Raw genomic sequence first — 14,684 nt, 5'->3', positions numbered from 1 at the left:
ATTCAGAACTTGAGGCAGAACATTCTATCCTAATTAATTGGGTTAGATCAGAAAATTACGGAAGTATCTCGAGGAGGAAGACAGAGTCAGAGAGGGGTGCAACGCAATCGTCGGTATTCTAGAGAGGTCAACTATCCTGTCCTGAGTCCGTGTCCTGAAGTCTTTGTCTCCAGCCCTATCCTAAAAGGGCGTCTTCAAAGAAGGCTCTGGTGTCCCTCCACTGGCTCCCTATCAGAGAGAGGGTGATGTTTAAGGCACTCTGTGTGTGCCATCGCATCTCCCAAGGTAAGGGCCCAGTATATTTGGCGGACTTGGTCTCACTCTATGTTCCCACTAGGCAGCTGAGGTCCTGCGGATCGGGTCTGATGACTGTCCCTAAGATTTCGAAGTCCAGGATGGGTGGCAGATCTTTTCGTCGCCTGGCCCCCCAAAACTGGAATAAACTGCCATTGAGTCTTAGGCTGGAGGCAGCGGAAACCAAGTTCAGGAAGGACTTGAAAACTCACCTTTTTCGTGTGGATTTAGGGCATTCGTAATGTCTGCTTTGCTCTCTAGCTCTGTGTGGTCGCCTCTCACCACAGCGCGGGGACACACCAGTGGGTGTAACCAGGCGCTCTATAAATCTCTTTTATTATTATTATTATTATTATTATTATTATTATTATTATTATTAATCTGGGGGACCCTTACCAGCCCTTTGGCCAGGTTGTTGGTCTTTCACACCATTCTTTGGGAACTATATTTTTCTTGTTATTTATTGATGTCCTTTTCTCTCTGTCTTCTCCCTTTCTGAGCATTGATTATTGTATGAGTCTGAAATATATGCTTGGTGTTTTATGAATTGGATTTTCTCTCCAATGAGTGATGGAGATGGCACTGTGTTTTGGATTGGTTCACATGCATTAATTTTAGATAAAGATTTAACCACTTGGATGCTAAGGTGTTTTATGGCTTTGAATGTAATTTCCATTGAAGTCAATGGAAACTCCATGACGAGCTGGGCTTGTCATGAGCGTCGAAGGGGTTAAAACTTTCCCGAGTCTGTGGTTATTTACATTGAATAAAAGTATAGTTCGTTTTGAAGTTAATTTTCACCATCAACTAGTTCAACTAATGGTCTATTGACCAGAGGAAAGGACTTTTTAATCAGTGAAGGGTTAGTTAGGAGTATTAAATAATTAATTTTGCGCACTGTGGAAATCACTAACGTAACTGACCCCAGTGGTTTATCACCACTTGTGAGTTTATGGGCTCAGGTGAGTATATAGTTGTGGAGTATCTGTTGTTGGTGAAGCGCAGGATCAGTAGTTCCTAAAAAGACCATAGACAAAATCAGGATTCTTTTGGATATGAGAATACCAAATACAGCAAATGAGAGGGAACATATCCAGGATGGCGCTTGAATGATATGAGCAACAATTTGATTGGAGCAACTGTATTTTCCCAGCTAGCTCTAAGCAAAAAATATAATCAATTAGAAATTGATTAACAGTCAAGATATATAACAGCATTCTCCACACATCTGGGACTGTTTCATTACAAAAGACTGACTTTTGGAATTTACTCAGCAGCAGAGATTTTGCAAGAGATTATGAAGAATGTAATTAGACCAGTAAAAAACTCAATGTACTACAGTGATGATATACTGGTGTTTCAGACCTGCTCCCAGCTAATGAAGAGGTTACCTATTAGATCACATCCTCTCTCAAACAGGACAGTCCCAGGGAAATGTGTACTAAAAGGGCCAAAGACAAGTCTGCACCCTGGTATACTTCGCAACTTTGTAAAATGAAACAAGAAGGCCCAAAAAAATGGAAGGACCTGGAGAAAAAACAATACCATGAACAGCAAACAGAAATACTGGTAAAAAAGATTCGGTCCAATTTCTCCCGGAAAATATTTCAGGTAGCAAAAACTCTCCTAGAGCCTTCCCCCCAAACCCACCATGACTTTCTGTAATATCCTTGCTGTATTCTTTCAAAGGAAAATCAGGAGATATATAAGACATTCCAACCACCTACAGAAGTCCCAACTATGGAGGAACAGACATCGATCACCCCTCTCAGTGAGTTCCCCTACTCTAAGCCAAGAGAATTTTATGGACTCTCTATCCAAAGTCTAATCGGGCTCTCTTGCTGATCCAACCCCCCTCAGAATCTAGCGAAAGCCGCCGACCATATCATTCCAATTCTGGCAGAATTATTGTACCTTTCACTTGGTACTGGAATGGTCTAAATACAGTGGAAACATGCAGTGCTGAAAGCCCTGTTAAATAAAAGCCAATCTTGATCCCCATGACCTCTGGAATTATAGGCCCATTTCCCTTCTTCCAGGTACAAGCACTTTTTTGGAGAAGCATGTTAATACTTCTCTAACCAATTTCCTAGAAAGTCATGGGGTACTATATCACACACACCCCAGATTCTGTCCTCTCCATGGCACGGTGACTGCCCTTCTAGCAGTGGTGGAAGAAGCTAAAGAGCTGCTTGATGGAGGAGGCATGGCAGCTGTTATCCTCCTCGTTCTTAGTGCAGTGTTTGATATGGTCAACCATATTACCCTTTTCAAATGTATACACAATGTTGGTATTACCAGATCTGATCAAGCCTGGCTCAATTCCTTTATTGAGGATAGATAGTGTCAGATCTTTGATGGTGGCTGCACCTCAGATACTTTCCCCCTGCAATGCAGCGTACCACAGGGCTCCTCCCTTAGCCCTACATTGTTTTGTTTGTATATGAGGCCATTAGCTGATATTATTCACTCATTTGGTGTATCAGTAGTTTCCAGCCTTGATGATAATCATTTAGTCCTCTTCCTCACTCAGAATCACATCCCCCTTTTGGCTTCCCTGGGCCCTTGCCTAGAGAAAGTTGCTGCCTGAATGAACAACTTGTGCTTTAAATTAAATGGTAATAAAACAAACTCTTGATCCTTGGCAAAAACCCCAATCCTTTAATGGAGCTAAGCTGGCCAAACTGCCTTGGACTCTCCCCCATTCCTAAGACTTCTATAAAGAGCCTCAGAGTTTGGTTGGATGAATCCCTGAACAGTAGCTCACAAGCAACAAAGCTTGGGCAACATGTTTTGGCATTCTCAGGATGCTTAGAAAAATTCTTCATCTACTCCCCCCCGCTCTCTCCAAGAGACTTATAGCCCTGCCATCATACTTGCTCGTCTGGTATGTAAACTCTCTTTACCTGGGTGCTCGTACAAAGACATTACGCAAACTGCAGATGGTGAAGAACTCAGCCGCTTGAATTCTGCACACTATCCCTAGACACCACTCTGCCCATCAAATCCTCTAGCACAGATTGTGCCACCCACAAAATTAGCACTTTAAACATGTCTCAGGCCTGCCACAGCAGAGCCTATGTGTGCAGTTTACACTGCAAGATTATCTTGGCATTTAAAACCCCTTACCATACCTTACACTCCCCTTTTATTACATACTAGCAGCCCGTCCCGACATTGTCCGGGTGTGAATTGCTGCCGGCCAGTAGTATATTGTTTTGTAGGATTTCGTTTTGATAGCATTTCTTATCTGTGACAGGCCTGTGAAACGCTCCGATTCATAGTGCACTGCTGATGCACTTAAGAGTGCGCGTTCAGTAGTGTGTGAACTTGAGTTTTCCTACTTTATTTTTTCTTGCAATATTATATAGCGCGAACTCGACAACATGCATGAGCACAATTTACATTACAGAAGAACACATTAATTTGTGGTAGGCACGGGGAGACAAAGCGATTTGCCTGGAATCACAGGATGTTGAGCTGATGCCGAGATTCGAACGTAGCTCCCCAGCTCTAAAGTTCGCAATTCTAGAACTTGTGGCGGGAGGTGTGTCTAAAAGTGTATGTCAGTGCTGGCCATCAATGAGAGAGACCTGTGCATTTTTCAAATGGGTGGTGAAAAAATATGAGTATGTTGCTGGAGATGTGGGCCGCCCTGCCACCAATGTACTTACCGGGGGAGGGTAAACACCCATTATTCCGCAACTTTCTTTCCGCATACCATCCCTCCGCATACTTTCATTACGAAAGTACCATGACTCCGCAATGCCATTATAACGCATGGCATTACACCAAATTCGTTGTAAATGCATGAATGGTAAAAGCATGTTTTTGTTTTAATGTTTGGATAAGGTAAGTATGGGAATAGGGGTATATGTTTTGGGGTACTGAGGTATATGTTTTGGGGTGTTTGGGTATTTTAAGGGTTCAGATATAGTTTTGGGTTATGGGGTACAGGGGTAGTATTAGGGTTTAGGGATAGGTATGGGTTTTGAGGTACAGGGGTATTTTTAGGGTTCAGGGCTAGGTTTGGGTTTTGGGGTATAGGGGTATTTTTAGGGTTCAGGGGTAGGTTTGTGTTTTGGGGTACAGGGCTATTTTAAGGGTTCAGGGCTAGGTTTGGGTTTTGGGGTACAGGGGTATTTTAGGGTTCAGGGGTAGGTTTGGGTTTTGGGGTACAGGGTTATTTTTAGGGTTCAGGGCTAGGTTTGGGTTTTGGGGTACAGGGGTATTTTTAGGGTTTAGGGGTAGGTTTGGGTTTTGGGGTACAGGGGTATTTTAAGGGTTCAGGGCTAGGTTTGGGTTTTGGGGTACAGGGGTATTTTAGGGTTCAGGTGTTGTTTTGGGGTACAGTGGTATTTTTAGGGTTCAGGGCTAGGTTTGGGTTTTGGGGTAAAGGGGTATTTTTAGGGTTCAGGGGTAGGTTTGGGTTTTGAGGTACAGGGGTATTTATAGGGTTCAGGGCTAGGTTTGGGTTTTGGGGTACAGGGGTATTTTTAGGGATTTAGGATAGGTTTGGGTTTTGGGGTACAGGGTATATTTATAGGGTTAAGATGGGTTAGTGTTTAAGGGTGTTGGGGTATTTTAAGGAGTAAGGTGGGTTATGATTATGGGGTGCAGGGGTAATTAAAGGGAGCAGGGTGGGATTAGCACACAATATGAGACATGGCATGAAGGGCGGAACGTACCACACGCCCCCAACGTTTGTCACGCCGCTAGGACATGCCCACAGCACAACGCAGACACGCCCAAAAGGGACTACTTTGCTGGCACGGTTCTTTTACCTTTTAAATGTATATGGTGGGCGTCTGCATAGCCTATGTACTTCTGCTGCAACTGCCCTTTCCAACGCTGTATTGGGTGTTGTGATTGGTGCTGTGGTTCCTGAGATGACCCGCCTCAAAGGTTTGGGCTCTCTCTTTAATATATTAGTATAGATAAATCACCCCTAAGGAAGGTCCTGGGTAGCCCATAGGGCAGGGCAATGTGCAATCAAAAGCAAGGACATGTACTTTTAAGTGTTGCATGTCCTAGGAGTGAAAAACAACCAAAAATGTTTTTCACTACTGTGAGGCCTACCCCTCTCATATATTAACATTGGGAATTCAGTATTATATTTCTACAGCCGCAGAGTGGTGGGGCGTCAGGGCTGAGTGCGGGGGATTTCGACAGACAATGACAAGGTCAAATTAAATAAATACCACCGCCCCGCCGCTCTTACCTGCACGAGCCGTGGCTGATTTCTAAGCTGTAATTCCTCATTGAAAAGGAGTAGCTCTACCATGTTTCATATCATTGGGATGTTGATGATATATCCTCTTTACTGATAAAGATGAATTTATCACTACTCTTTTCAAAATGCAATTTTTAGAAAAAGGAATTTTTCTGCTTTTAGCCCTTTGTGCCTGTCTCTATCCAATACCATTTTGGGGTGGGTGACAGATGGACTTTGTGCATTCTCTCTAGACATCCACACACAAAGGGAGCTTGGTGTGACTGAGTGGACAACCACATCCTGATAGACCATCCTGGGCAAGATGGGAGGGAGGAGCTTGCACTTACACCTGAATAGGCCGTGTCCTGTCCCCACACAAAGGGATGCATACCCCCTGTAGTGAGTCTGGAGCCGGAGATGGGTGGGAAGACTTCTGTAAACCTCAAAACCCCTTTTTGAAGTTACCGACACTTCAAAGGCACACCTGGGTAAAAGTACTGGGTCTCTGTCCCCACCGAATCAGACACTACTGGACCTTTGAAGAACTCTGCGAGGAAGAAGGACTCCTCTGCTGCTATATGGACTGCCACACAGCTGGACTGCTGCTCTGGAAGAACAACATTTCTGCTGTGCTGCCCTGCTGCCTTCTACCCTCTGCCCTGCTGAGGAAGAACTGGACTAACTTACTTGAACCCCGAGTGATCTCCAAGGCCATGCTGTCTTGCCAGCTGTTTTAAGACTCAGGGATGTCAACGTCCTACCCCATGCTCATGTGCATGGTCCATTGGCAGTGGATCAAGATGCTTGCTCCAGTGGAACCGATGCATCCTCTGTAGTGTAAGCAGAATGATGCATCGCCGCTGTTGTGGGAACAGAACCGGTGCATCACACTTGGAACTAGTGCATCGCCATTGGAACCAAAGCATCAGAACTACCTCATTGCCGCTGCTGCAGTGAGAGACGATCAATGCACCCCCTCGACTGTGTGGATAAACGCAGTGCACCAGCCTCTGATCCAACGAATATTGGACCTGGCGCTTCGTCTTCTAAACCAGAGCATCGCCATCTATGCGTGGAGAAAATGGACACATCACTTCGACTGCGGGATCGACGCGGACGCATCGCACCGCTGAACCCCGCATCTTGCTGTTGCTGCCAGGATCTAGCTACTTTTGTTCAGTGGGCCTTGCATGGCTCCTGTTTCGGGCCAGCACTCCATTGGGGTTGGCTTGAAATCTTGACCCAGTTCAGATAGCCAGATAATCCCATAAGCACTATTTCTTCTAAGCGTTATTTTTCACTTTTAATCTTTAAAAATTAATATCTCGACTTGTACTTATTTGATTTTTGTTGTTTTGGTCTTGTTTTTATTTATAAAATCCTAATCTATTTCTCTAAATTGGTATGGAGTCTGTTTGTGATATTTTCACTGTGTTACTGTTTGAAGTGTTGCACAAATACTTTACACATTACCTCTTAAATTAAGCCTGTCTGCTCTGTGCCACGCTACCAGAGGGTGAGCAAAGGTTAATTTATAGTGGTATCTGACTTACCCTGACTAGGATTGTTGTTTCTACTTGGACAGGGTGTATACCTCTGCCAACTCGAAACCCAATTTCTAACACTACCCATAGCATGCCAAGATCAGATAGGCCCGCCCCTCACAACAGGCCGGAGCATCAAGTAGGAGCAGACGGGACTAGGGCTCATTGGTTTCAAGGCTCAACAAATTACCAAATTGGCCCAGCAATCGGGAAAACTGTGAGACAGCAATATCATTCAGCTACTTAGATCAATTTTTTTCGAACAGGTAAAGGGGCACCACATGGTTTACATCTCTGATTTTAATACCCTACACCTTCATCTTCTATTGCTCTACCATGGAGTACTGTAAAATCAACCAGCAAACAAAATAGGAGAGAAAATTATACTTTCAAACGTTCCAAACAATAAACTCATTCAAGAGAATAAAATACCTTTATTTCTAAGAAGCTTTGGAAATGGGCCAGCTTACACAAGTTATCAATCATGTTTATGCCTTGGACGAACACTGATGAGTCCAAATTTACCAATGACAACAGAACTTTCATATGTTTCCCCATGTGGCTTTAGTACAAACATCAGCATTCGTATTCATTCTTAACTGGGATCTAGAGGACATATAGTCAACAAGGCCATCTCCAGTCTTAGGTATCATCAGTCTTCGACTTCCTGCAAAAATGTCATCACATGCCCACATTTCAGAAGCTCCTATCACATTTCCAGTAGTATACCCAGCAATATATTTGGGGTACAGTGGTAAAACTCAGGCAGAAAGCTGTCCCATCTTGGCATCTTCCACTTGTGCATTTCCCCCAGTGCTCTCTTCAACTTGCCCTTAGTAAGTGGTTCATCTACCACATCCCTCGATTCAGTGGATAATGATGTGAGTCCAGCTTCCTATAAATTGATAGATTAGCTGAGTATCTGAAATGGCTAACATGGAAAAAAATCACTTGGCTGTAAAGATTTTGATTAAGTTGCCTATACTCAACCCATCAACTGCTCCTAAAATAGGGTCCCTAGTTGTCTCTGTGTATAGGAGTCAGGTCAGCATATTCCCGACTTATCAACTTCACTAAGTAGTCTTACATATCAGGCCAATATGAGGCGCGTCAATATTTATCCATTTTATTATACAATTCCCTTAAAATTCAGTTTTACCGAAACATGTCTAGGGAGTCACCACTTGTGAAACCAGCCTCCGTCTTCAATCCGGGATGTCTTACTTTTGAGGACACTCTTATCTGTCTAAATCTTTTCACTACCATCATTTTAATTGATTCCCATTCAATTGTGTTTGCAGCAGTTGAATTCCAAGCAACCTCAAAGTATATGGGTACGGCATCAAGCATTCAAAGTGGGAACTCTCCATCTTAGAAGATTTCCACCCAGAGTCTCCATGCTGGGATACGGGGTCTAATACAATATTGGGTTTTTGTGAGGCACAGGTTGCGGTGAACTGGCAAGATTATCCTTAAGTACATCAATCACACAAATCACAACTTATAAGGAAATTGTTCAAACTCCTGCAGTAGCCATGTGGTGGGGGATAAAAAGAATACGCTTATTCCCAAGATGGCAGACATGATGGAGCCTGCAGGCAGAGGCCCCTTCATTGGTGCTGGCTTTTTGGACCTCACTGTTCTGGCTGTGGATGCAGACCTGCTCCACCCTTCTCCTAAGACGCTGGTTCTTCGGATTCTGCTGTTCTGGCTCCGCTGGCAGACTGGAGACTCAATGCCCTCTTTTCCACACTGTTGCTGCTGCAAGCACCTCCTTCCTCTTCACACTGTTCTGCCTAAGGCGTCATCTACCCCTGAAACCGGGTTTTGTGGCACCATGGTTGCCATCTTTCTTCTCGGTTCAATGGCTCCATCTGCATTGGGAGCCCAGGCCCATCTCAAGGTGAAGTTTGCTGACCTGTGATGAGTTATTCTCTTTCGGCAGTTTGCTCAGAGAAAACGCTGTTCGTATCGTGACCTCCCTTGTTTATCCACCTCTCCAGGTTTGCTTCTGTCTCATCACTGCCAAAGTTCTGTCTCTGTCCCCTAACCATGGTCCTCAACATCCCCAACCAATTTCTAAATCCAGATCTTAGAAATATAAAATTATATACCCTCCTAACTTATCTATGAATGCAGTCAAAACCCTCAAACATAAGATTCTTGGTCCTTCGTGATCACTCGCAAATGTTGTTCATTGATCAGTACCATGATCTGAAAAATGGATCGCTGACAACAAATGTATTTTTAACTGATAATACTCATAGCTTAATACCTACCATCAAACAGTATTTGAACATCAATCCCACCTTGAACCTATGCTATGGTTACACACTTACCTCTGCTCCCTTTCCCATCCTAAAGGATCACCTCTCTTGATCTTCATCTACAAAAATAGCAAGGACATGATCCAAGCTTCTGACCCAAAACACAAATTATTTGAGTCCCAATTCCTCACCATAGCCCAAGCTGCTAAATGTTCCCCCTCCTCCCCTGTCTTCAACTCCCAACTCTTCCCTCCCTGACTCCAGTTCTGTCTTCAGTCTCTGAACATACTGATGCTCTCTTTCTCTCTCATTGACCCTTTGTATCTGCAAAAACACTTCTTCTTCTATGCACCACTGAGACAACTGCGCTCCTCGTCTCAACTTCTGGTCCTGGTCCCCCGTTTTAAACGCCAGAGATTAGGTGGCAGCTCTCTTGCCCGGAATGCTGCCTTGGCATGGAACGCCCTTCCCTTTGTTCTTCGGAACATCGAGGATCCATTGGCTTTCGAAAAGCTTTTGAAAACGCATCTCTCTGTGTAGTTTCAGCTGCTTTCCCTCTTTTGGCTTTGCACCGGGACACTCCTGAGTATCTGCGAGCACTACAAAATTAAATAACATTACATAACATAGCATTCACTGCTGAAATGACCACAGCAACCTCGCTTTCAGTCAAATCCCTCTTCCCCCTATGCTTTTTAAGACCTTCTACACTCTCCCCTTACAACCACACTACCTGCTAATTTCATTCCACCTCACTCCAAGAAGATGTCCCCTTTGATTCCCCTACATCACCCTTACACATGGCTATGTCTTCCCCACACATTTTCCTCCCCACTCCTCTTCTTAGCTTCATAGCTCCTTTTACTTCTACGGGTAAGCTAGGCCCCTACTTAACCTCCTCTCAAACCCTTCTCAACCCCATCCTCCTCTCCCACAATATACAATCCCCTTTCCCCCTCTCTCAACCCTCACCTTCCACCCTATTCTTCCTTCTGGATACTGTCTACCTACTCCCAATGTCCACCGATAGGCAATACTGATCTTTCCCAACACTACTCACAGATGTCCTACCATCTACAATGCCTACCACTGCCCTAGCCACAGTCATACCACTCTTGGCACACTATTTAATCCTCTAAACCAGCTTAACACCCAGGACAAGGTCAATTACCACATGGCTGATGTTGCTATCCATGAATATCCCTAAACTCAACTCCTGTGTTACTAGTATCAACACACCCGCAACTTTCCTAGATGCTATTTCCTCCCCCGACCACATAAGTCAACTAATTCGCTCAATAGAAAATGAACTCCATATTGGCCGAATAGCACGTATCTGCAGGCAATATATTAGCATCCTTCTTCTAGCCCATCGCTGCTGGGGAAGCCAACATGTGCACTTCTACCCGTGAGCCTTTGAATATCTCTGCCCAGAAGGGTCTCCGGGGTACCAGACATCCTAAGTGAGGAGTCAATCTTGATAATCTCATAGAAATCTTGCTAGAACCCACCACCTACTTTACCTCATCTACCACTAATCTCCACTGCATTCTCAACAACTGCAGATTTGATGAACATGTCTGGGATTGCTGACGCGATTAATGGCCTGGACCTGTCTTATGTTTTTGACATACACATGACTTGCAACCTGACTTAGACCTTTTAATTCCCCACAACTAAGGTATCTTACACTTTGACCACGAAGGCAAAATGGGCAGTGGAGGTACTGTGATTCACACATGATCTGTTTCCTTCAAATGTGTAGAAACAGAAAATTAAGACCCACCGCCCAATGCCCCAATAGAGAAATTAAGGCTCTGATTAATATGATTTATATCAAGGCAAACAGTCCGCTATATCGCCATGGGGATGGAGTAAGTTTCCCTGTCCCCATGACGGAGCCAACAGCCAAGGTTATAAACAACTGCCAAGCAGACTGTCATTTAAAAAAGAATTGCCAGTAACTGCCGTCTCAGCGTTTCATGTCAAAGCATTTTACCCTGCAACAGGTGGCTTGTCAATACATCTTCAAATGACTTAAGGAGCTGCTGTATCTGCTGTGTAGTCCAGTAACAACCCCATCATCATACCTTTTTTATTGTGCAGTCAGACCCTTCCTTGTCCATTTCAGGATAGCATCTCTTTATCAGTAAATCAAAAAGATAGCTGTAATCACATTCTTCAGGACTCACAACTGCACAAGTATCCAATGTGATCCCTCATAGGAAAACAATGTAGACCTTTAGGCCTCCGAATATGAGGGAGCTAAAGAGAGATCAATGGAGAATCCTTTGGCTCTTTACATAAATAGAGGTTGTTTAATCAATATCTCCTCAGCGTCTGCCACTCTTGATTTTAAAATCCATGTTTGATACCTGCAGCTTACGGCCTTCTTCAGTTCTGAATACTTGTCAGTGATTGTACTGCCACCTCTTTTGTCTTTGTTCTTTCTGCCACCTTCATGAGGTGGGCCCTAAGTTGTGCCATCTCCAAAGAGAAAGAGTCAATTATTATTTCAGGCACAGATCTGGAGTCTTTCATTTCCTCTGGAAATTTGCTGCCAAAGATGCATTGGCCATCCATGACCAACTTGAATCAGGCTGTGAGGGCTCAGGACCTTGCAGTTTTTGGCCAGTCTTACAGGGCACAGTTTTCTTGGTCTGTGAGGGTTTATTCTCCCTGTCACACACTTAATTGACTGTTACTCAGGGGATCAGCTCCTGTATCTCTTCATCAAGTGCATCAATTTAAGTAAGGGATCCTACATACATGAACAAGTCGTTGTTATGCATTACTTTCTATATGTGGGCAGTGAGCTCACCAACACAGCAGTTAGCCAGCCCTAAGAAATGCAAAAGTCCGTGAGCTGGACATCAAACCACTTTTACCCTCCATCCTGTAGGTAAGGTTTAATCGACCTCGTAGTAAATGCCAAAAAGAAAACATATTTCCCCAGGCCCTACGTAATGGACTCTGCCTGGGTATTCACAGTGCTTGCGGTTCTAAGGGGCAGTGCTTCTCCACATGGCATTGTGCAGTCTCTGGGGTGGTTCTCCCAGTTGTGCTTCAGCTCTTCGACAACTGCAGGTGCAACCTCCTGTTGGTGCGCTCCCTCCGCTGCTGTCCGACAGAACCCTTAGGCACCTCTTCACCAATGGGGACCCAGGAAGAGTTTCCAGGCTGGTGAGTCACAACACACCACACCAGCAGTCAAGGCCTCTCTTCAGCTAAAAGGAGCTGCCATCGAGTAGCTCCCCACGAGGTCAGTGTGCCACGTGGGGTGAGGGGGGTTTGCACAGCGAATGTGTGCCAGGCTGCCCCGGGCCACCGAAGGGGGCCACCTAAGAGGGTGGCCACCCTTAGTGCCACAGGATGGCACAGACCCCCAAAGAGCGGTCTAGTGTTTGGGACCCGGTGGGTCTCCAATGATGTCACTTCCGGCGGGGAAGGGGCGGAGACGAAGGTATATGGCCTGGGGTCGCGGGCCTGGCGCCTTCTTTGACCCCTGATCGGCCGCGTGGACGGACCCTCGGAGTTACAGGGCCATCCAACGCTGGAAGGTACAGAAGGGTACCCTCTACAGGAGCACAGTAAGGGTGCGAGAGCCAATAATCCCCAGGGAGATCCTCGATTGGATCCTGGAGGAGTGACGGCGCCCCGTTAGTCCTTCGGGCGGTTGTGGACCTGAGCAACCGGGGGTTGCCTGCAACGCTCTGCCCCCGTAGGGGGAGGGGCGTGAGTAAGGGGTGGACTGGAGGTCCGCCAGGGGGAGAGGGTTAGCCCTTCCCCCAAATCTGACAACGCCCCCGCGGTTAACACCACTGGGGGTTTATGGCTCATCAGGTGGGCAGGTCGCGAGAGGCGGCCTGACCCTGGATCGCCCGTAGGATAACCCAACATGTTGGCATAATGTTTATGCAAATAAAGCTGCAACAACTTTCTCCAACAAAACATTGTGTGGTGTCTGTTATTATGGGAAATTGTTGTGAGCGGTTTGGGGTATGGGCCGATGTTGGCACTATTGCTGGTGCAATATCACACATGAGCAGTGCACCTCGTCTTGGCATTGAGTGGGCCACTCTTCAGTGCTGCAGGTACTCAAAGACTTGTAAGGTGTATTCTTCTGTGCTGCTCCCTCTGAACATGGACGCCGACTCACTAAAGTTCCAGAGGTAGCGGAAGTGTCATCACATGTGCTTCCAGCTTCCTTAAAATCACAGGATCAATCAGTCTGGATTTGTATAGCGTGGCTAATCACATGTGAGGGTATCCAGGCGCTGGCACATGACATCATGTTATCTTTAGCCCCGATGGCATGAAAGGAAGTGTTGTCATTTGGCCCTCATTTAGCCGCAGGAAGTAACATCTAGGAAATGAATGTAAAACTATAAAAACAGGCCTCGAACAGACCCAGCCCACAAACTCAAGAGCGCATTGCTCACAGAAGCAGCACTCAGACAGTGGCAACACAAAGCAACTCTTTGAATCAATTTGTACATAGGCGTCCCAACTCGACGGAAGGCACTGTGATCCTAGGTTATTAGAAAGAATGGAAGGAAGGAATTTTACTGCCTATCTGATATCTATATGGCCACGTCCATCTTCCTAATAAAACATTACTGTTTTTGTATAATTATTTATTTGAGCCCTACGTTTTTTATTTCCTAAATCTGTGTCTATCTTATTATTGAGTTCTATATCCCTCAGCACATCGTGTGGGGGTAATCTTTATTTTTGCTAAAAGACTACCTATATATAATAGGATAATGCACCACAGGGAGGCTTTTGGCCCGAGTATACATAAATTAAGTAGAGAAAAAAGGGTATAGTTAGGGGTTCATGTGCTGCTTTAAGGTAGGTTAGCGGGCGAGGGAATAGGTACAGAAGTACACCTGTTTAAGTAAGAGGATACGTACTAGGGTATCAGAAGAGGTAGCAGTAAAAGGGTAGATGTGGGATAACTGTAACAGGGTTTAGGAAGCAGTTGCAGTACTATGGTATGAGCAGTGGAAAACATGTTAGGGGATCGGCAGGAGAAGAAAGAGAAATTGTGTGGATTTTTTAGACATGAAGGCCATTTACCAGAAATGATTAAACATTATGTGAACTCTATTCGTGTAATGTACAAACTGAGGAAACAGGTTGGTGGAGAAAATGTATCCAGAACAGGTTTCCTAACCATGTAGAGGGGCTAAATTTAGGAAAGGGGAACAATTGAACAGAAGTTATACAGGTGGGTGACAGCAGTGTAGAGGTAGAGAAAACAAGTTGTTGAAGGGTTAGAGAGAGGGAAACCTATGAAGACTATAGCAGAGATGAAGGGAAGGTGTGTGGGCCCCACTCGCATATAAAGGAGACAAAGGA

The 14,684-nt window shown here is 45.0% G+C and overlaps 1 protein-coding gene across 2 annotated transcripts in view; it reads left to right on the top strand.

The window, feature by feature from the left end:
• The window catches only part of CPXM2 (carboxypeptidase X, M14 family member 2), a 361,124-nt gene that overhangs the window by 120,065 nt on the left and 226,375 nt on the right, over positions 1-14,684 (top strand). The gene's annotated exons all lie outside the window — the stretch shown is intronic.

This window comes from Lissotriton helveticus, chromosome 5_1 (genome assembly GCF_964261635.1).
Source record: "Lissotriton helveticus chromosome 5_1, aLisHel1.1, whole genome shotgun sequence".
NCBI lineage: Eukaryota > Metazoa > Chordata > Amphibia > Caudata > Salamandridae > Lissotriton > Lissotriton helveticus.
Note: the sequence above shows the minus strand (reverse complement) of the source record. Positions and strands in the feature narration are given on the sequence as shown.